This window comes from Pongo abelii, chromosome 9 (assembly GCF_028885655.2).
Source record: "Pongo abelii isolate AG06213 chromosome 9, NHGRI_mPonAbe1-v2.0_pri, whole genome shotgun sequence".
In the NCBI taxonomy this organism is placed as follows: domain Eukaryota; kingdom Metazoa; phylum Chordata; class Mammalia; order Primates; family Hominidae; genus Pongo; species Pongo abelii.
Window position 1 is genome coordinate 73610726 of NC_071994.2, and position 23573 is coordinate 73634298.

Here is a 23573-nt window from a genome sequence, read left to right on the forward strand (position 1 = left end):
CACCATGATGCATCAGCCACTATGTTGGTGCTTTACACACACCACCTCATTATTCCTCACAACCCTGTGACTCTGCTGTTATTATCCCCATTTTACAGAAAAGGAAAAAGTAGTTCAGAGAATTATGTTAACTTGCCAAAGGCCTACAGTTCTGAAGCATACACTCTTTCTGCTATACCTTCTCAGCCCCTTATGATCTATTCTCTACATTTAAATATTTACATGTATACAATTTGATTTTGCATTTTATTTAAACTGCCTCAAACTATTTTCCCATTTATGTATGTGTCTTATCTCCCCAACTGGACCCTGAGTGAGCCCCTCTCCTCCCCTCACACCAACGGCTTCCCCTGTAGCACCTAACAGAACTAGGCACTCAGAGTTTTGGCCAAACCAAATTGGTAAGTCTGGGCTCACTAGAAGACAGAACTGTTGTATTCTGGGTAAAGCTGCTAAATAGCTGTGATTTAACCATACAAAACTATGAATTAATTTCTTCTGGAGTTAAGGAAAAAGGTCTCTTAACCAAGAAAATCACATAGTGAAGTCTATGAGTCACTCTTGTCAGCAATGATATGAAGATCCCAGAAAACAAGTAACAAAAAAAGACTTACAGTGGGTGGAGTGTTTTTTCCCTTCCCACTCCTTAGGGAACACAACTGGGATGATGATCTCTAACGAGTGCACACAGCTTCAGCTACAGAACAAGGGAATCCCAAAGAGAAGGTCAACCAAAAACAGCCAACCCAAAAGGTGCTCAGAGAAAGCCCCCAGGCAAGCTCAGAAGAATAGGGAAAGAAAAATATTGGCCAAGGAAACAAAGAATCTTCCTTGTTCCTAGTTCTATGTTCTGATTCATTCATTTACTTAACAAATATTTATTAAGAGCACTGAGGATACCAGTTGATCTAGTGTGTAATCTGGACAGGTAAATTAAACTTCTTTGAATCTCAATTTCTTCATCTCTAAAATGACTTAATAAGCACTTTCTTGCCTATATCACAAGGTATTGGGAGGGTCAAATGAGAAAGGATAGACTAACATTGTGGACAAATAATAAAGCCGTATTTTTTTAATTGTGGTAAAACATACATTTAAAAGGCTGTATTTTACATCTGTATTTCTCTGGCCTAAGTGGAATGCAGTGGTTGGGAGAAATGCAGAAATAAGATCAGTGGTAACCTCAGCTATGTCATAGTCACCTACTTTCCTGACCCCACTGTTGGGCCTGTAAGATTTGCAAGAATCACAAAACAAAGTCAGTTCTAGAATTTTCAGTTTGGAAAAGCCTAGAAGAATCACAGAATCTCAGAGCCAGAAGGATCTTTAGAAGTCACACCTCTCTCCTCTCTCTTCCATCATAACCAGATAATCATGATGGCACTGCCTAAGTGTACATCCTCTGATAGCCCCAGAGATCAAGCAGCATTTTATAAGCTAGTCTATCTAGTCTCAATTCTATTGCTATCCCTTAGTTTTTAGAAAATTCTTGTCTAAATATTTTATGTAGGGCTCAGTTATATGTAATACAGAAAAGTTCTTTGCCCAACTTGGGGCCAAACATAAAGGGAGAACAGTACCTTGCTGAAGCTAGTATGGCAGTAGTGGAGAAAATTAGTAAGAGTCTCTCCTAGGAGAAAGGGGTTTCAAGATACCGGTTCAGACTGCATGGCCACTTGCCCCTTCTCACATCTTCTAATGTTAACCCTGCTCATTCTGGATGATGGTCTTAAACTGTCTTTTTTTGGGACAGTCTTGCTCTGTCACCCAGGCTGGAGTGCAGTGGTGCTACCTCGGCTCACTGCAACCTCTGCCTCCCGGGTTCAAGTGATTCTCCTGCCTTGGCCTTCTGAGTAGCTGGGATTACAGGTATGTGTCACCACACCAGGCTCATTTTTATATTTTTAGTAGAGACAGGGCTTCTCCATGTTGGCCAGGCTGGTCTCAAACTCCTGACCTCAGATGATGTGCCCACCTCAGCCTCCCAAAGTGCTGGGATTACAGGTGTGAACCATGTGCCCGGCCTTAAACTGTCATTTTAAAACTGTCAGTCCCTCCTGTCAGTCCCTTTTAATGTTTAGAAACATTAAATCATTCTGGGACAGACCCTCACTCTTGAGGAGCCCTGTTTTAATGATAAAACATAAAGCAAATGAGCACACATTGCTCTTGGGGAAAAGGATACAACAGGATATTTTGTGACTTGGCAAAGACTGTTCTCAACACCCCTTGGTATGCAAAGCTGAAGAAAATGAAAACAAATATGCATAGGGTCTAAAGCTCTCCTAGGGAGAGACTGAAACTTTGACTCCCCTTACTTCTGAAGTTCAATGTTATTAGAATTTCTCTAACAGGCCAGGCGCGGTGGCTCATGCCTGTAATCCCAGCACTTTGGGAGGCCAAGGCAGGTGGATCACTTGAGGTCAGGAGTTCGAGACCAGCCTGACCAACATGGCAAAACCCTGTCTCTACTAAAAATACAAAAATAAATTAGCTGGGTGTGGTGGTGGGCACCTGTAATCCCAGCTACTCAGGAGGCTGAAGCAAGAGAATCGCTTGAATCCAGGAGGCGGAGGTTGCAGTGAGCCGAGATCGCCCCACTACATTGCAGCCTGGGCGACAAAGCAAGACTCCATCTCAAAAAAAAAAAAAAAAAGAATTTCTCTAACAGACTCAAGATTCTAGGTGAAGTTAAAGGTAGGGAGGGACACTAACAGCCAACAGTAAGAGCTCATGCTGAAGGGATGTCCCAAGCTCTATATTATAACCAAAATGATCATAAGAGAAGGTTCTGGAGCTAGAATGTGGTGGAAGCTAGAAACACTTCTAGACTTAGCCAAATGGAAAATTGTGGGGGTTTCTTCCTCCAGTGGATGAGCTTATATACATATAAACTTGAGCATTCACCTTGAGAGCTCAAGCAGAGTGAACCCTAGGACCAAGAGAGACATTGAAGGACTGCCATCATCCTCCCTCAATGAACCACTGTGACTTACGGAGAATCAGGTTCTTGTGGCTACAGTAAATACAGAAACCACATTCTGTGAAAGATCCATTTTTAAAAGCCATACTGTGCAACACCAACAGAAGCTAAAAATTGGGCCTGCTAGCAGGCCAATAAGATTCTTTAGTTCTCTACTTGGAACTAAGCCTGACCCCTTTGGATTGAATAAGCCCTTAGAATTTTTGAATACTTCATAAAGAGAAAGAGGGAAGAAGAACGGCCCCAAGGGAAACATATTAAATTTCCAGATAATTTCACACTCATTCCAGAGATTTTATTATTATTATTATTGAGATGGAGTCTCGCTCTGTTGCCCAGGATGGAGTGCAGTGGTGTCATCTCGGCTCACTGCAACCTCTGCCTCCTGGGCTCAGGTGGTCCTCTCACCTCAGCCTTCCAAGTAGCTAGGACTACAGATGCATGCCATCACACCCAGCTAATTTTTGTATTTTTTGTAGAGATGGGGTTTTGCCATGTCACCCAGGCTGGTCTCCAACTCCTGGACTCAAGTGATCTGCCTGCCTCAGCCTCCCAAAGTGATGGGATTACAGATGTGGTCCACTGCACCTGGCTGCAGAGATTAATTTTAATATTGAAAAAAGATCTGATCTTATTTGTACTCCAAGCTAATGAGATATGAGATATGTCATATTCACTGTACTTTAATTTTTCCAAAATACTCTACACCATCCCACCCATTGGGTTCTAATTACCCCTTCTGAAGCCACAAAGAAAAACAAGTTGGTTTTCTCTGCCAAAGAACAGCCTTTCAAGATATGAAGCCAGTGATTACATTTTCACTTCAGGGCATCTAATCTTGGCTTCTTCAACCTCTCCTCAAAGGACTGGATTTCAAGGCCACTCTCCATCTCCAGACTGTCTATGTTGCCTCTACAGTGCCAAGTCCAGAATGGGCTGCAGCCACTACTAAGATCACTCTCAGAACATATGAGACTATCATCTCTTCTCATTTTCTATATTTCTATTCCAGTGATGTGAGCCTAGGAGCCGTCCTTTTTTCAGATACTATATCATACTGGTAACCTTATTATAAGACTCCCTAGTCTACCCTATTCTTTGCAGGCCTGGAGAAGCAAAGGCTGGGCAAAAGCCACATTGCCCTGACTTCTTTGGGTCCTGGAACTGTACAGGTACTGAGATAGCTATCTCATTCCTCCCCACTGCCTATCTCTGGGCCTCTTGCTCCCCAACACCCCTCTTTAGTGCTTAGATTGTAAGTCTATGTCATCTTAGTCCTTAATGCACTTGTCCACAAGGACAAGAGAGGCAATGGCTTGACCACAAATTGAGAGATGAAAGGTAGTACAGCACAGAAGAATATGGACTCTGGAGTCACACAGCATGGATTCAAATGCTGGTTCTATGACCATGGGGCGCTGCACAAGTCACTGAACTTCTCTGTCCTTCAGTTTTCCTCTTTGTAGAATGAGGATAACAAAAGTACCTACTGATGAAAATGTTCTATATCTTGATTGTAGGGGAGAGGTTACACAGGCATATACTACATTTGTCAGAACTCAAACTGAGCACTTAAAATGAGTATATTATATGTAAATTATATCTCAATAAAGTCCATTTGAAAAGTTAAAAGAATTATAGTAACTACTCATGGATGATTATGAAGATTAAAAGAATTGTAAATACCTTAAAAAGTTCCAGAAAACATAGTAAGCATTCAATAAATGTTACCTATGTATAATGTAGTTTTCAATGATGCACACAATCTCTGTCTTGTGATTGCTGCTAGGGAATAAGGGAGGCATCTGAAGACTCAAAGGCATCCTCAGTTAGCCCAGGTATGGTATTTTCACAGACATTTAATTACAGACCTGGTTTTCACCAGATAAAATACCATGGTTACAATCCACACTTCTTCCACACTCCAGCCAAGGTTGCATTTAACACTGGGAAAATCGAACCACAGGAATCATCATCAAAACCAAAGATGTCCAGTGAAACTGGGAGGGATCTGCTTTCATTAGTCTTCTTCTGGCTTAGACCATGCAGTTTTCCTGGGCCAACTTTGTTTTTTATTTACTCCTTCACTAAGTCTTCCCAGAATGTCTCCTGTGCCCTGATGTCCAGAAACTAGGAAGGTGACAGAAGGAAAAGAAACCAGGTTTCCTGGTTACTTCAGCCTCACCAACTTCACAATCTACAGGCATTAAAAACATAAAAAAGAAACTGATGTCAGAGACAGCAGGGTATAACGAAGAGAGCACCTTGCAGGGAGTTGGAAGACCAGTGTCTAGCCTCACCTGACACTAGTCATCCAACCTTGAACTAGTCCTATGCCCATGGTGGGCCTCAGTTTCCCCATGTATAAAATGAAGGGCTAAGGGTACACAATCTCACAGTCTTTGGCCTTACAAGGGTAAGATGACTTGTTTCAGGCTCTCAGCCCTATGAGAAATCTCAGGACAAGCCAAGAGAGCCAATTTAAAAGATGAATTGATTTTGTCTTAGATGCAGAATGCAATGAGGGGAGTGTCTCATTGCTGCAACTGCAGCTGCGAAAAGATGACAGTAATAATCTGTAGAGATCCCTTTCAGCTGCTGTTACAGGGAACAGGTTCTTTTCCATTTGCTCACCTTGCACTGCCCCACAGGGCCAAACCTGCAAACCAAGGAGTTAGGATGCCAAGGGTGGCTCATTTCTGGCATTTCCTCCCTACTCATTCCTTGGGTCAAGCCCAGGGACTTAGAAGAGCACTGTGAGGTGAAGGGCAAAGCAGGCAAAGATAACATCTGTGCTCTGTTCTCTCTCAAAGTCAGCTACTGCAATGCATGTTCGAAGGGCTATGGGCCTGGGAGATACATAAAACAGTGAATTATGGAAGAGAAACTTATTTAGTTTATGGAAGTACACAAGATAGTTGTACACAATCATCTACTTTTGGTTGGGGCATCAGTGTCCCAGGGTACTGATGTAATGAATTGAATTGTTCAATTCTACAATTTTTGAGACTCTAGTCTCCCTCATAACCTGTGCTTGCTAAAGAGAGGTGAAACTAACTCAGCCTTTTGCTCTTAAGAGGTTCAAGATGTAGAGAGTGAAGCAGACAGCCAAGTGAATAAGACTATATAAAAGGCCTGTACAAAGTGCTATGGAGGCACAAAGTGGGCATGACAACCTCCAGAGAGAAGAGATCAAACTGGGCCTTCAAGGATGAGTAGGTATACATGGGGTAAAGAAGATGGGAAGGATATTCCTGACAGAGGGAACAGAAGGTACAAAGACTCAAGATATGAAAAAGCCTGTCAGCCTTCAGGAAAAGGAAGCAGAGTTGGAACACAAGATGGGTGAGTGTAGCAGCCTTATTTTACTTAGGACCCCACTTCTCAAATGAGACTGCAAAGTCTCCAGAAGAAAAGAGGAGGAAAAAAAAAGAGTGCTGAAAAGCTATTGAAGACACAAATACATATTACACTTCCTCTTCCACCATTCCCTGGATTCTGCCTTACACACAGACCCCTCTCCCACCCCGTACACAACCCTGACAACTCTGTGAAAGAAAAAAGTCTCTCCACTCTAATGTCAGTAGCTCCAGAATCTCCAGATGATGAGGCAGGGCTTCTACGGGAAAGAGAGAAAAGAGAATCTTAGGTCCCTGGAAAAGGGACATTAAGTACTAACTTACAAAGATCCAACCAACTTCAGTAGCCATGCAATTTAGAAAGGCTGAGGGAAGCTCTTTCCACCACTCAAGCCAAGCCCCAATGCCTTTTTCATTCAAACTCATTTCTAGTGAGCCATCCCCATCTTCCGTCTTCCTGAGAATGCTGTGGGAACAGGATTAAGAAAAGCAGCCCAACAAATTTAGAGCTAACTTACTCTTTAAAAATGACTCCAATTATAGTTATAATGTTGCCTCACATCAGACACAAAAATACATTGTAGACGGGAAAAAAAAAAAGAGAGAGAGACTCTAGGTTATCTACCAAACAGGATATATTCCTGAGCCTCAGCCTTGTTGAGAATCCTTAGATTACTGACACAGGGAGGCAAGGCAAATAAGTCAAGGTAGATAAGGCCAAAGAGGCCATGGAAACAAGATGACATGCAAGATCTGAAGTCTGTAACTACATTGGGAAACAGCTGGATGAGAGAGGGAAACATGGACTTTAGAGTTGGACCTAAACTCTAACCCCAAACCACTACTTACTAGTTTGCTTAGTTCACTAAACTTCAGTCTCCTCATCTGTAAATTAGAATAAAAGTACTTACTTCAGAGCATTACAGGGAATATTAAATGAAGTAAAGAATACAAATCACATAGCCTGAGGCACACAGTCCATGTTTCAATAACTTAACTTCCCTTCCCTTTAACCAGGGCCACAATGTTGCACTGTTGCACAATTGGGGAAACGTGGTCCCATTCACAACACAGCCTATGTGAACAACACACCCAGGACTTAGGCAATTTACAGTCCAAGAGAGCCAGCCACTAAGACTTTTGTCTATAAGCAGTATCAGAATCCAGAAAAACAGAGCTAAAATACCACCTTAGGTGTACTCAAGACAATGGATGGATCTGAGAACACACGATCAATTGTAATAAATATGAGACACCAAGGACACAAAGCTCTGAAAACAGAGGCAACTTCACCTCAGCCAAAAAGCTCCTTCTATGTTTTCTACTGGGGACAAAAGCCAATCTCTAGACCCCAAAAACCTCAACTCTGTAGAGGAGCCTGTCTTAGTCCATTCAAGCTGCTATGATAAAAATACCACAGACACGGCGGCTTAAGCAACAAACTCACTTTTCACAATTCTAGAGGCTAGGAAGTCCAAGACCAAGGTGCCAGCAGATTCAGTGTCTGGCGAGGGCCCGCTTACTGGTTCATAGATGCCTGTCTCCTTTCTGTGTCCTCCCACTGCAGAAGGGGCAAGAGAGATCTCTGGGGTCTCTTTTCTTTTCTTTTCTTTTTTTTTTTTTTTTTTTTTTTTTTGAGACGGAGTCTTGCCCTCTTGCCCAGGCTGGAGTGCAGTGGAGCGATCTCGGCTTACTGCAAGCTCCGCCTCCTGGATTCATGCCATTCTCCTGCCTCAGCCTCCCAAGTAGCTGGGACTACAGGTGCCTGCCACCACGCCTGGCTAATTTTTTGTAATTTTAATAGAGACGGGGTTTCACCGTGTTAACCCCGATGGTCTCGATCTCCTGACCTCGTGATCCGCCCACCTCAGCCTCCCAAAGTGCTGGGATTATAGGCGTGAGCCACCGCGCCCAGCCTTCTGGGGTCTCTTTTCTAAGGGCACTAATTCCATTCAAGAGGGCTCTGTCCTAATGACCTAATCACCCACCAAAGGCCCTATGTCTGTTGTACCAAACCCTGTTAACTTCCATAGGGAAGGCAGCAGGTTTAAGAGGCCAAAGAAGAGACCTAGAGCCAGCAAACAAGACACGGGGTTTTATTAGGGGCTTACATACAGGGGAGAGAGTCCAGTAGTGGTGGGCTGGACAAGAGAACTGCCTTATGTACAGATATGGTCCAGTAGTGGCGGGCTGAACAAGATATCTGCCTTGCATACAGTCCAGTCGCAGCAGGCTGGACAGGAAAACCACACAGCCTAGGAGCAACAGGCTAGGCAGGAAAATCGCAACCGCTTGCAAACAGCGTGCAATTTACATAGCATTTTCACTTAACACCCTCCTCTTAATGGCCTCATCTGGCAGCCTTCATTCAACTCAAAACCCAGGGCCTCAATCCCCTGTATGGCCCGTGTTCCACACGATAGGCTGGGGCTCAGATATTACTTATAGACAAGGAACGAAATCTCTGGATTGGCCACTCCCAGATTCCCTAGCTTCGAACACACATCCAGGTGTGTCTGCCATACAGTGTCATTCTAAGGGAATGCTTGTTATTGCTCTCAGGTCCATTTACCCTACAACCTCCTAATACCATCATATTAGGGGTTAGGATTTTAATGTATGAAATTTAGAGGGACACAAACATTCAGTCTATAGCAGATCCCCATTTATCATGGATCTGGTAAGTGTGAAGCCAGGGATAAGAACAAACACTGCAAGTTTTCATCTGAGGTCCATGTCCTCTCGGCTTGACAGATGAACCAAACACTCAAGGGCAGACAGTTTTTCTAAAGGTGTTAAGTCCTATCACGTGGGACCGAAAAAACTGAGTCCAAGATCTAGGGTGAACTTAGCACCCTGGTTACCAAGGAGTGACATCATTACTCCTTACTGAGTTTATCCAGGGCAGGTAGGGACCATGTCTTATTATTTTTTATGTTCCCAGAACCTAGCACACTGCATGATATAACCCAGCAGTTGTAAATGATTGCTGAATAAATGAATTGACACGGACATGGCTTCATCCTTATTGCCTGGCCTGTAAGCCTTTGCATACTCTTCCAGCCGCCTAGCATTACCTTTCTTAACCCTTACTTATTTTCTCTCAATTTTCAGATCCAACTTAAATGTCACCTCCTCAGGTAATGTCAGGTCTTTCCTAACGCCCTAAACAATATTAAGTTCCTCTGATATATGCACCCTCTCATCACATCCCTTATTTGCACTTCATGACATTCATCAGACTTCATTATGATTATTTTGTTCATTTTTGCCTTCCCTACTACACTGCAAGCTCTAGGACAGCAGGAACCATATCTATCTTGTTCATTATTCTGATTACCAGGGCCTAGTATAGTACCTGGCAGAGGCAGTGTCCTATATGTTAAAAGAATGACTGAATACATGAATGAATGACAGAGCTCCAGCCTAAAATGATTCTGGAGTAAATGGAGATTCAAAACTGTCTGCTTGGCCCTAAGGTAGCCACAGTTACTTTTTTACTAGAACCTTAATAGAGCCTACAAATGCCCATGCATGGAAGATGACAGCAGATCTGGCAAACAATAGAATGAAAAACAGTTTGTATGATAGGAAGCAAGAAGAGATAAAATGGGATGAAGCAGGAACCCTAATTCTGAATGCCTTGTATGCCAAGCTAAGAAATATGGTTTATTAACCTGCAGGACAGCCACTATCTGACTTGGGTTCACTAAGGTCACATGGACCTATATAGTAGGTACCATCCTGCTACATGACCCACTGAGCTCCCTTTGTTGCCCACAACCTGATAGGCCTTATTCCCCTCCCTTCATGTTTGCCCCCATTTTCCTGAGCTATATGAGATAACTCAATAATACAAGTGTCCCCAAAGATAGCATGGTTAAATTATCCTAGCCCAATTTTACTATAGAAAGTTATAAACAGGGAAGCTGTCATTTTTGAAGGACAAAGTCAGAAGGCCTGGATTTTAGTCTTGCCAGCTGTGTAACATTAGGTTACTAAGTCAATCTTCCTGAGTTTTAGTCATCTCCTCTGTAAAGTGAGAATATCTATCTAACAAGGTTCAGGGAAGATTGTGGTAAACACATGCAAAGTGCCTAGTACAGTGCCTTACATATAGTGAAGGTCAAATACATGTCTGGGTTTTTTTCCAATCCCATCCAGGGCAAAATGGAATTATTTCCTCCTAAATGCTAAGCATTTCCACTTGACCTGATGCAGCACAGACACCCATGAGGCCAGAGACTACTCATATACACCTGGGCCTGCATTACCTCCTAAAAGGGGATGGGCAGATTGCCCTGTTTCCATTCTCTGTCCAGTTGTCCAGGCACTGAAGAAATTACCAGCAAGCAGGCTGCTGGAAGTAGAAAGGTGGGGGAAGATCTGAGGCTCTCCCAGAACTTCAGATCTATTAATAGACCAGTCACGTGTCCAGAGAGGCACAGGACTGTTGTCTGTAAACTTGGTAACCTGTGGCCCGAGACATGCAATTTAGGACTGGGTTGAATTTCAGACCAACGATTGCAGAACGGGGTCCAACAAAAAAAGCAGGAGTAAAGCAAAGCGATCAGAGGTAAGGTGTTGACCCTTCCCTTGCCCTCCTCAACCCTTCTAGCTTCGTGTTACAGTAAGCCTTAGATAGGGCTTAGCCTTTTTAGGGACTTCAATTTGACTTGGGAAGTATCTTCAGAGACCCACGCTACTCATGACTGTGCCACCTTGAACAAGTTACTGTTCTCCAGGCTTGTTTCTACATGTGAAACTCAAGAAGACTAGGCCAGATGACCCCAATATCTTGATGAACTTGCTCACAAATCTTCTCAAAGTCCCAGCTCTGATTTATAAGCCCAAGTCTAAAGCACTGTGTTCTAGAGACAAAAAGACAGGGATCCCAGGTGTACTACACTTGGCACTAGCTTCAGCCACTCCACCAGGAGAGAGGCAATAATAAACTGGCAACAAGCCATTCCAATCTCTCAAAATCCTGGCACCTCCAGCCTCAGAATGCCATTATCTCATAGCATACAGCAAGGGGCTCAATAAATGCAAGCAAATGACTTCATGGAATCAGAATGTGGGGTGCTAACTGCCAGTTCCCACAGTTCCTTAACACACAAATCTAGAGCAGAAATTCACCTGCTTTAACATAAAAAAGAAAGAAGTAAAAAAGGACCTGTATTTCCTGCCTTTCCCAATCTTAGCATACCATCATAGGAAAAACAAAGCAGGACATCTGTAGAAAATTTAACAAGAATCATCAGCCAGATGCATGCCTGTAATCCCAGCACTTTGGGAGGCTGAGGCGAGCAGATCACTTGAGATCAGGAGTTCGAGACCAACCTGGCCAACATGGTGAAACCCCATCCTGGGCGCTGTGGCACGCGCCTGTAATCCCAGCTACTTGGGAGGCTGAGGCGGGAGAATTGCTTGAACCCGGTAGGCGGAGGCTGCAGTGAGCCGAGATTGCTCCAATGTGCTCCAGCCTGGGCTACAGAGTGAGTGAGAATCTGTCTCGAGGAAAAAGAAAAAAAAAAAAGAAAAAGAAAAGAAAATTTAATAAGAATCATAAAGTTGTTAGGTGGCAGATAGAAGATTTAAATACAGTTCTATATTTGTGTATGAATGTATGAAATTTTCTGTGGGTGTATGGTTGGTCTTTTCTTTACTCCATCAACAAGCCCCTTGAGGAAGACTCAAGAGATGCCTTCCAGAATCCCAGGAAAGATGTTAGACTGCCTTGTGACACCAGGAAGGGATTCCTGTCAGCATTCTGGGGCTCTATAAGATGCACACGCATGCACACACGCACACACACACACATCCCCAGGCTAAACTACAAAATCCACAGAATAAAGATACACCAAGTGAGTTTAAAAAACAGAATAGCAGCCGAGCGTTGTGGCTCACATCTGTAATCCCAGCACTTTGGGAGGCCGAGGTGGGTGGATCACCTGAGGTCAGGAGTTCAAGACCAGCCTAGCCAACACGGTGAAACTTCGTCTCCACTAAAAATACAAAAAATTAACTGGGTGTGGTGGCGCACACCTGCAGTCCCAGCTACTCAGGAGGCTGAAGCAGGAGAATCACGTGAACCTGGATAGCAGAGGTTGCACTGAGCCGAGATTGCACCACTGCACTCCAGCGTGGGCGACAAGGTGAGACTCTGTCTCAAAAAAAAAAAAAAAATGGACTGTTACGCAGGATTACATCTGTGTTAACATATCTAAAGAAAAAATGTGTCCTTCCTTAGGGAGATCAGTCAACCATGAAAGCTGAGAAAAAGCAGAGTAACAGATACATATTGGCAGTACCCATCATTCTTTCATTCCACAAAAGGTTTACTAAGCACTTACTTTATTTCAGGCACAAATCTAGGCCCTGGGAATAGGGTGATCTTAACACCCTCAAGGGGAGAAGAAGCCAACAAAGTTTAAACACTTCATTTGCTTTCCCATGACCTTTCTATCTGTACTGCAAGACAAATGCGTCAGGCTATTGTAGCTGCTATATCCGCAGGGTTCTTAGTTGCAAGAACAAGTTAGATTGCAAATTTAGCAACCCAACTGATTTTGGCTAGTTTGAGAAGAAGAACTTATCAAAAGAGTAACTCAGACTTACAAGGAGAAATGAAAAACCAGGGATTGATGCTAAGAACAATGCCTAAAACTAGGTAGCAGAACTAATCTGATCAGGATGCCTCTGCTTCCACTGCCAACCTCCACTATCTCTAGCCACTGTAATATAACTGGCACTGCTGCTGCAGGAACTCAATTTGCTACCTGCACCACCATCACTGCACCCTGCTTCTTTGCATCACAACTCTTCAAAGTCCATGATGAATGGCTAAGACCAAAAGAGCCTAGGGCAAACTGCGAAAAAGGTTACAAGTAAATAGCTGGCATTTTAGGTAAAGAAATTCCTTAAACACAGGAAAGGGTAATAAATATTCACTTTAGCCACTTTGGCATTATACACAAAACACTGGATTCACCTAATGAATGTCCCTAATTCAGACCCTATGTTCAATATAACCTTCATGATTAGGATGTTTGTGTTCCACGGTGCCATCCAGAGGTAGAAAATGTACAGGTCATTAACAACACAGGGTGTCCAGTATATCTGACAGTTCTACTTCCAGAGGTAGACTTAAAAATTGGCATTGTAGTTTTACAAGAACTTAATATGAGTCTGCTCAAAGATAAATAAAGGTTAATATGAGTCTGCTCAAAGATAAATGTTCTCAGTGAACTGTGAACTGACCAAATCTGAACCGCCAGAAAGTTAACTAAAAATTAACATTCATTGAGCTCTTCATATGTGCTAGATAGTATGCCAAGCACTTAATATGGATTAACTAATTTTTCAAAGCAACCTTAAAAGTTAGATGCCATTCTCCCTACTTAACATAAGAGGAAACTGAGACACAAAGTGGTTAAATGGACTTGCCTAGGAATACACAGCTTATAATAGGAGGAGCCCAGATTTTGAGCCCAGACTGTATGACTCCATACTTAAGCATCTGTCAACTCCCTAAAGTAAATCCCTACCTATTGAGGCCTCTAAGGTGGTAGCCCTCCTCACTGGAGTGGTTCTGGTGGGTTACATATTGGCAGGAAGACATAGTCCTCTATCTTCCATCCTAAGGTTAAATTCTTGATTTAATTATCTGCAGATACAAAATTTTATTGGAAGAGAGATGACTGTCCACACAGGATAAAAACAGATAAAGCATCTGAGTAAGGCTTTGCTTAACCCACAGATTCTCTCATTGCAGCTACCGGCAGTACTATCCACACAAAGTATTTGCTGGACTTAAAGTTCAATTATTATGATACTATAACCTTTTATTTATATTCAGGGATTATGCCTACATTCAGAATTCGGAAAGAATTTACACAAACAGTATGTATTAAGACAGTGGTCTCCCAAGTGGAATGCATAAGTCTTTCCAGTGAAGTACAAAAAGAAAAATTAAAAATCTTACTTTATAATTGTTTCTAATCTTAAAATATAAGAATTATGCTTTACCAATGTTAACTGTACAGACTAACAATGGTCCCCTCTCTGGGTATGGATGTCATGTATTTCCGTATCGCTTACCACATATGAGTTATCCTGAGAATAGAGATGGGAGCTCCATAGTGTGCAAGGAAGAACATCAGTATCTGCAGTCACTCATTTGCTTTCAGGGTACTTATAAATTATGGTTTATATTTTTTTCTCAACTAAACCAAACTTTACCACATAAATGATCTTAAGGGATGTTTGCAAATAAATAAATGAATATGAAAAACAATCCCCATAGGTTAAATATTAAAATTACAAACAAAAATAAATACCAAGTAACAAAGCTGACCCTTCTATACCTAATATGAGCTCTCTGTGAGCTATATTACAGGATGAAAACAATCTAATTGGTTCAAACAATAAGTTGGCAAAAAAATTCAAAATTATCAAAAGATACTTAGAATACTGTATGGATTTAAATTTATTATTAACAATAAACTAAATCCTTACCGGGCCTGATATATTAAATCAGATGTCAGTAAAACATTTTCTGTAAAGGGCCAGATAGTTAATATTTTACAGCCTCTATTATAACTAATTAACTCTACCACCGTAGTATAAAAGTAGCCACAGACAATTACATTACATTGTTATTGATTACATTAATCAAATGAATGTGGCTGTGTTCCAATAAAACTTTATTTATAGAAGCAGGCATAATTTGTTGACCATTACATTAAATAATGATAAAATAAAGCTATCATGATTAAAAACCATCTAAAAATTATATCTGAAGATAAACTTTTATAATTTTTCTGTAGTGTTTAAAGTCCAAAGATATTCAATCCAGTGCTAAGAAGTCTCTTTACACATGTCCTGCTTAATAATGAAAAACAAAAGGAACATATTATTGGTAAAACATTTATTCTTTCTTATTGCAGTAATAAAGTGGATTAAATAGTACAAAGAAAGCAATATTTTGTTTGTTTTGTTTGTTTGTTTTGAGATGGAGTCTCACTCTGTCCCCAGGCTGGAGTGCAGTGGTGCAATCTTGGCTCACTGCAACCTCCGCCTCCCAGGTTTAAGCAATTCTCCTGCGTCAGCCTCCTGAGTAGCTGGGACTACAGGCGTGTGCCACCATGCCCAGCTAATTTTTATAGTTTTTGTAGAGACGGGGTGTCACCATGTTAGCCAGGATGGTTTCGATCTATTGACCTTGTGATCCACCTGCATCGGCCTCCCAAAGTGCTGGGATTACAGGCGTGAGCCACCGTGGCCAGCTGGAAAGCAATATTTTTAAAACTGCATTCCTTTGTCAGCAAATATTGTTAGAAAATATATATTAAATATTGTTTAAGATTTGAAAAACAAATATTATTATAAATTATGGAGCATGAGGTATTTTCTAGGAAGTAAGATACAAGTTTTCTTTCATGTGCCAGTTAAGGGTATTTGCTACATTCTGTTAAATTCTGAAATAAAAAAGGAACTGTCTTTCAAGGGACACTAAAGGAAAAATGTACAAGAGAAGAAATATCCTCTATAGCATAAGACTTCCTTAGTTGAAATAAGATTTATTTTTTAAATGATAGAAAATAAAGTTTTATTTTAAAAATACTTAAGTGTAACCACAATAAAGTAGCTGCTTCAACTGGAATTTTAAAAGGATTATGGGTAAGATTAAAGAAATAGCACTACACATGAAATTCTTTCCTGAATTATTCATAAGCAAGCTATTACAGCAAAGAAATTAAAGCTGGAAGTGTTGAGTACTACAAGGCTTCATTGAAATTGTTTATTTTGTAAAAATAAGACCTTTAAAATACAGTAATACTATTGACTATTGCATCAAAAATACATCAAATACTTAGGGGGAAAAAAAATAATAAAAGATATATAAAGCCAGGCACGGTGGCTCATGCCTGTAATCTCAGCACTTTGGGAGGCCAAGGCGGGTGGATCACGACGTCGGGAGATGGAGACCATCCTAGCTAACATGGTGAAACTCCGCCTCTGCTAAAAATACAAAAAATTAGCCAGGCGTGGTGGCGGGCGCCTGTAGTCCCAGCTACTTGGGAGTCTGAGGCAGGAGAATGGCATGAACACAGGAGGCGGAGCTTGCAGTGAGCTGAGATTGCGCCACTGCACTCCAGACTGGGTGACAGAGGGAGACTCCATCCCAAAAAAAAAAAAAAGAAAAGAAAAAAAAAAGATATATAAGACCACTACAAGACAACCTAAAGACTTACCGAAAAAAAATAATTTTAAAGATCTAAATAGGCCAGGCATGGTGGCTCAAGCCTGTGGCAGGAAAATCACTTGAGCCCAGAAGTTCAAGACCAGCCTGGGCAACATAGTGAGACCCTGACTCTAATTTAAAAAATAAATAAATAAATAAACTGAGTAAGTGGAAGAACATATCATGTTCATGAGTTGAAAGACTACATATAGTTTGTCAGTTCTCCCAATCCATAGATTTAATGCAAAGCCAATCAATATCCCAACAGGGGTTTTTCTTAGCAGAAGATGACAAACTGATTCTAAAATTCACATAGAAATACCAAGGACAGCCAAGCAGTGCTGAAGAACAACAAGCTGATAAACTTAAACTTCCAAATATCAAGAATAATTACAATAAAAATTAGCACAGTGTGGTACTAGTGCAGGATACAAAAATGACAAATAGAACAGAGAGTGTGGAAACAGACCCACAAATATCTGCCTTATGAGAAAGGTAACACTTATGGTACAGTAGGAAAGAATGACCTTTTTTTTTTTTTTTTTGAGATAGGGTCTCACTCTGTCACCTGGGCTGGAGTACAGTGGCACAATCTCAGCCCACTGCAACCTCCGCCTCCCAGCTTCAAGCAATTCTCATGCCTCAGCCTCCCAAGTAGCTGGGATTACAGGCATACACCACCATGCACAGCTGATTTTTGTATTTTTAGTAGAGACAGAGTTTCATCATGTTGCCCAGGCTGGTCTCAAACTCCTGGCCTCAAGTGATCCACCTGCTTCAACCTCCCATAGTGCTGGGATTACAGCCATGAGCCACTGCGCCCGGCCCAGGAATGATTCTTTTCAATAAATGGTGTTGGATCAATTGGTTATAAACAGAAGGAAAAAAATGTACCTAGAATCATTACTTCACACCATACACAAAAATATCGATTTCAGATGGATTGCAGATCTAATGGGAAAGGTGAAACAATAAAGCTTTTAGATTTAAAAAATTATGGGGAAGTCGTTATGAACTTGGAATAGGCAAAGAGTGTTGTTTTTTTGTTTGTTTTTTTTGAGACGGAGTCTCACTCTGTCTCCTAGGCTGGAGTGCAGTGGCGCCGATCTCTGCTCACTGCAAGCTCCGCCTCCTGGGTTCACACCATTCTCCTGCCTCAGCCTCCCGAGTAGCTGGGACCACAGGCGCCCGCCACCACGCCCGGCTAATTTTTTGTATTTTTAGTAGAGACGGGGTTTCACCATGTTAGCCAGGATGGTCTCGATCTCCTGACCTCGTGATCCACCCACCTCAGCCTCCCAAAGTGCTGGGAATACAGGATGAGCCACCGCACCTGGCCTGCAAAGAGTTATTTTTTTTATTACTCATTTTTTTTTTCTTTAGGAAAGAAGCAGACCCAGTTAAAGAAGAAGAAACCTTAAAGGAGGTTTTCCTGCCCAGGGACTGAACGCTGTCACAGAGTGTCTTCCAATCACCAGCTACTGAGCAAGCTGGAATGAAAAGGGTGCCTCACCAGGTTTGCTTTCCCTCCCTTTGTGAAGCTGGCAGAATACTAAGCACTTTCCAGATGGGATCCCAGGAGGCCAGATTTCTTACAGGGCACAAAAAGGGCTAAGGACACATGGAGGAAAAGGTTGATAAACCGAGAAAAGATATTCATAATACACATATAAGACAAAGGACTTATATCCAGCATACATAAAGAACTCCTACAAATCAGTAAGAAAAAGATAGCCCAATGGAAAACTGGGCAAAAAAGCTTGAACAAATACTTCACAAAATAATAAATCCAGATATTAAATACACATATACATATCTATATGTCCATATAGATATTCATATGTATATCAAAAGATGCTCTATACATTAGTCACTGGGGAAAAACAAATTAAACCACAATGTGATAACAGTGGTGTTAGCACTCACCAGAATGGCTAAAATAAAAAAGATAGGGAAATACTAGATGTTGAAAAGAAGGTCAGACAACTAGAATTCTCATATTCTGCTTGTAGGAATGTATATTAATATCTATCATTGCATAACAAATTACCCCCAAAATTTAGTTGCTCAAAACAATAAACATTATTTCATACAGTTTCTGAGGGTTAGGAATGAAGGAAGTGGCTTAACTGAGTGGCTATGGCTCTGGTCTCTTAGGTTTTAAAAGGGCAATAGCCATCTGATGGTTTGACTGGGGCTGGAGGATTTGTTTTCATGGCGGCTCACTCACATTCCCAGCAAGTCCATGCTGATTGTTGTCAGGAAACACTAGTTCTCCACATGGCCTTTTCCATACACTTCTTGAGTGTCCTCACAATATATTGATGGACTTCCGCAGAGTGAATAATTCAAGAGACAGAGAGAAAGCAAAAAGGAAACTGTAGTGCCTTTTATGACCTGATTTCTGAAGTTGTACACTATCATGTTCACTTTATTCTATTTGTTAGAATAGAAAGTGAGGTCCAGCTCAAGGGGAGGGGAATTAGACTCCACCCCTTGATGGAAAGAGTATCAAATAATTTGTGGACATATTTTAAAACTAAGTATATCCAGTTTGGCAAAGAATGTGACAGTACCCACTGTGGAGCACACACATCTCACCAAGGCCTCCAGTGTGCTAATGCTGTCTGGTTAGCATGATGTTGTCAACGTAATATATCATGGTGATGTTCTATGGCCAGATGGTCCAGGTATCTTCTGACTATATTATGACAAACAGTATAAGGGTAGAAGTGTTTACATATCCCTAGGCAAAACTATAAAGGAATACTGATATGTTCCCCATGAATACAAATAGTTTTTAATCCTTTTTTCTGACTGAAACAGAAAATGATGCGTTTGCCAAATCAATGGCCAAATATCAAAGTATAACCTGCTCTAGCAAAGATATCAAATGCATCATGGCAGCCACATTTGGGAATGCTAAATTAAAATTACTGAAGTCCAGTCATTCTCTGATCAATCCAGTTTTACAGGGGCAGACTAATGAATTAAATATAGATAGAGACCACCACCCTGCATCTTAAGATACTTAAGGGTAGCTCGGGTGCAGTGGCTCACGTCTGTAATCCCAGCACTTTGGGAAGCCGAGGCGGGCAGATTACCTAAAGTCAGGAGTTCAAAACCAGCCTGGTCAACATGGTGAAACCCCGTCTCTACTAAAAATACAAAAATTAGCCAGGCGTGGTGGCGGGCGCCTATAATGCCAGCTACTTGGGAGGCTGAGGCAGGAGAATTGCTTGAACCCAGAAGGCAGAGGCTGTAGTGAGCCAAGACTGCACCATTTCACTCCAGCCTGGGAAACAGAACAAGGCTCCATGTCAAAAAAAAAAAAAAAAGATACTTAAGGGTAGCACTACTCTCCACCATCTGTCCCAGAAGGTGTTATTGGGTTTGGTTCACTATCTTGGCCAGGAGAGCAGGAGGTAGTTTCCAAGGCTTCCACTTAGCCTTCCCACTATGACACCTCTTATTCAACAGGTCAAGTATCCAGTATGGGTGCTATCTTTAACTGCTGAGTTTGTCAATCCCAATTATACACTTGGGGACAGAGAAAATGACCAGTTGGTAGGTCTGTGGGATAATTCTACTTCAAAAAAGTATCATAGAAAAGTAACAAGATAAATATATATATTAAAATCATACTAAGTGAAAGAAACCAGACATGATTCCATTTATATGAAATGTCCAGAATAGGCAAATTCATAGAGACAGAAAGTAGACTAATGATTGCCAGAGGATAGAGAATAGGGAGTGTGACTGCTTAATGGGTGCAGTGTTTCTTTTTAGGGTGATGAAAATGTTCTGAAATTAGATAGTGGTAATGGTTACACAAAATTGTTGAAAACCAACAAATTGGGTGGGGCACAATGACTCATGCCTGTAATCACAGCACTTTGAGAGGTCAAGGCAGAAAGACTGCTTGAAGGCAGGACTTTGAGACCAGCCTGGGTAATATGGCAAGACCCCATCTCTACCAAAAAAAAAAAAAATTGTACACTTCAAAATAATAAGTTTTATGCAATGTGAATTTTTTTTTTAAGAAACAGGGGTCTTGCTCTGCTACTCAGGCTAGAGTACACTGACACAATCATAGCTTAATGCAGCCTCAAACTCCTGGGTTCAAGCAATCCTCTCACCTTAGCCTTCTGAGTAGAAAGGGCTAAAGGGGCATGCCACCATGCCAGACTAATTTTTTAATTTTTTGTGCAGACTGATTCTTGCTATGTTGTCCAGGCTGGTCTTGAACCCTTGGACTCAAGGGATCCTCCCACTTCAGCCTCCCAAGTAGCAGGGATTACAGGTCTGTACCACCACCAAACTGTTATGTGATTTTTACTTCAATTTTTTAAAAAATCGAATGGTTGTTGGCTGCCTGGTAAACTGGATAGTATATGAGGGCAGCTTTCATCCTCACTCAATTTATAATACAGAATCCATCCACCTCACAGCTTTATACACCGTACCATATAGAGCCCTTGCCAAATGCTTAGGATACGAATATATTTCATCACTTACGTTAACCAACACATTATAAAGCAACTTCTTCCTGTTCTCTATGAGTCACTATTTAAATTTGAAAGACTCATGGCTTCTTAAAAAAAAAAAACTCACAGTTTCAGGCTGGGCACAGTGGCTCACACCTGTAATCCCAGCACTTTAGGAGGCAGAGGCAGGCGGATCACCTGAGGTCGGGAGTTCGAGACCAGCCTGCCCAACAAGGAGAAACTCCATCTCTACTAAAAACACAAAATTAGCTGGACATGGTGGCGCATGCCTGTAATCCCAGCTACTCGGGAGGCTGAGGCAGGAGAATCACTTGAACCCGGGAGGCAGAGGTTGCGGTAAGCCGAGATCACACCATTGCACTCCAGCCTGGGCAGTAAGAGCGAAACTCCGTCTCAAAAAAAACACAGTTTGGTGTTGGGGCTAAGAAAAGTCCTTGGCATCTTCAACCCCAGACAATGACTGGCTCTGCTACTTACCTCCCTCTCCCTGATTAGAAGGAAAATACAATCTCTATTATAAAATGTCAGAAAGATGCAAAGAAAGGATTCAAGCACTATCCCATCTTAAGCAAATATTTAATGGATAAACTGTCTAGCAGTTTTCAAATTATGCTCTGTAGACTCCTCCTCTCCCCTGTCCAAGTCTCCTGGCAATATCTACTTCAAGTAGAATTCTACTTTTGTTGAATTTTAAATATTGGAAACACATTTTTTTTAACAAAAATGGCTTAATTATGTAGTAAACATCTACGAATTTTGTTGACTTAAAACTATTTCCCTACCTCCCAAACCTACCTTTCTGTAAATGTACCTTGATCTTCTTCCCTTAAGGAACCACCTCTTTCCTGCTCTCAATCCACATGGTTCCAGGGAAGCTGACCCTGACCTCTGGGTTCCATGAGTAGAATGAAACTCTGTTGGCCAATTAAAGGCCAGTATTCTCCTGGCCACAGTGATTACTTTAGGATGGGCATAGGACCCAAGCCAAAATCATACCCAGGACCACCAGCACCATCAGGAAAGAGGTATTATGTTGTATCTTTCTTTTTTTTTTTTTTTTTTTTTTTTTTTGAGACAGTGTCTGACTGTCTCCCAGGCTGGAGTGCAGTGGTCCGATCTTGGCTCACTGCAGCCTTGACCTCCCAGGCTCTAGCTCAGTCTCCTGAATAGCTAGGACTACAGGTACAAGTCTCCTGAGTAGCTAGGACTACAGGTACAAGCCACCATGCTCAGCTAATTTTTGTATTTTTTGTAGGGATGCGATTTCCTCATGTTGCCCAGGCTGGTCTCAAACTCCTGGGCTCAAGTGATCCACCTGCCTTGGCCTCCCAAAATGCTAGGATTATAGGTTTGAACCAATATGCCAGGCCTGTTGTATCTTTCAATAAGCTGGTAGGATGCATACCCAAATCTGATATCTTTCTTTGCCACTACATGGGAGAAAGCCTGCCTAAGAATGACACCAGTACAAAGAAAAGCAGAGCCAAAGGGGGAGAGAGTGAGTCCTAATGACATATTTTAACTCCCTGTATCTAGCTGTGTCTAAAAGTAGAACTACTTCTAGGCTTTTTAGTTGCTCAGTCAATAAAGTCCCTCTCTTGGTTAAGTCAGTCTGAATTGTATTTCCGTCACCTGCAAAAGAAAGAGTCACAACAAATGCAAAATTATTTAAATAAAAAATTGAAAATCAATCATCTAGTCAGTAAGCCTCAAACCTTTTCTGAGAATCACAGTCATGAGAAGAATCTCTTTAAAAACTCCCAGAAAACTTAGTCTTCTCCTTGATTCTCCATTACATTCCCAAATCTCATTTTATGGTTTCCAAATCACTTTTCCACTGATAACCTCAGCTCATCTTCAAAAACAAAACAAGGCTGGGTACGGTAGCTCACACCTGCAGTCCCAACACTTTGAGAGGCCAAGGCAGGTGATCGTTTGAGTCCAGGGGTTCAATACCAGCCTGGGCAACATGGCAAAATCCTGTCTCTACAAAAAATGCAAAAATTATCCAGACATGGTGGCATGCGCCTGTAGTCCCAGCTACTTGAGAGGCTGAGGTGGGAGGATCGTTTGAGCCCAGGAGGTAAAGGTTGCAGTGAACCGAGATTGTGTCACTGCACTCCAGCCTGGCCGACAGAGCCAGACCCTGTTTAAAAACAAAACAAACAAACAAACAAAAACAGAAACCCTGTGAAGTCAGCATTCACCTTTTGTAATCAAAGACATTAAGGTTCAGAGAGAAGTGACGAGTCTTAAGTCATCCAACTTGAAATCAAGGCCTCTGTCTCCATATGATCTTCTCACTAATCGTTACTGTTTTTGCACAGTTCTCAGGAAGCCTTACACAGGGCTGGGAACCTGACTGGGCTCAGTACAGACTTGCTACCTGACTACATTGTTCCCCTCACCCCTGCCAGTTGTGCCTTGTTTCAATTAGGCCTCACCCTGCTCCTCACAGGCTGAGATACAGACAA

At 41.7% G+C, this 23573-nt stretch overlaps 1 protein-coding gene and 1 non-coding gene across 3 annotated transcripts in view; both read right to left on the minus strand.

The window, feature by feature from the left end:
* STIM1 (stromal interaction molecule 1) overlaps positions 1-23573 on the minus strand; it is a 231508-nt gene that overhangs the window by 147961 nt on the left and 59974 nt on the right. The window lies entirely within an intron of this gene.
* Positions 18040-18176, minus strand: LOC112135634 (small nucleolar RNA SNORA7). Its single transcript, XR_002916892.1, has one exon. It is a non-coding gene; the product is annotated as a small nucleolar RNA SNORA7 (small nucleolar RNA).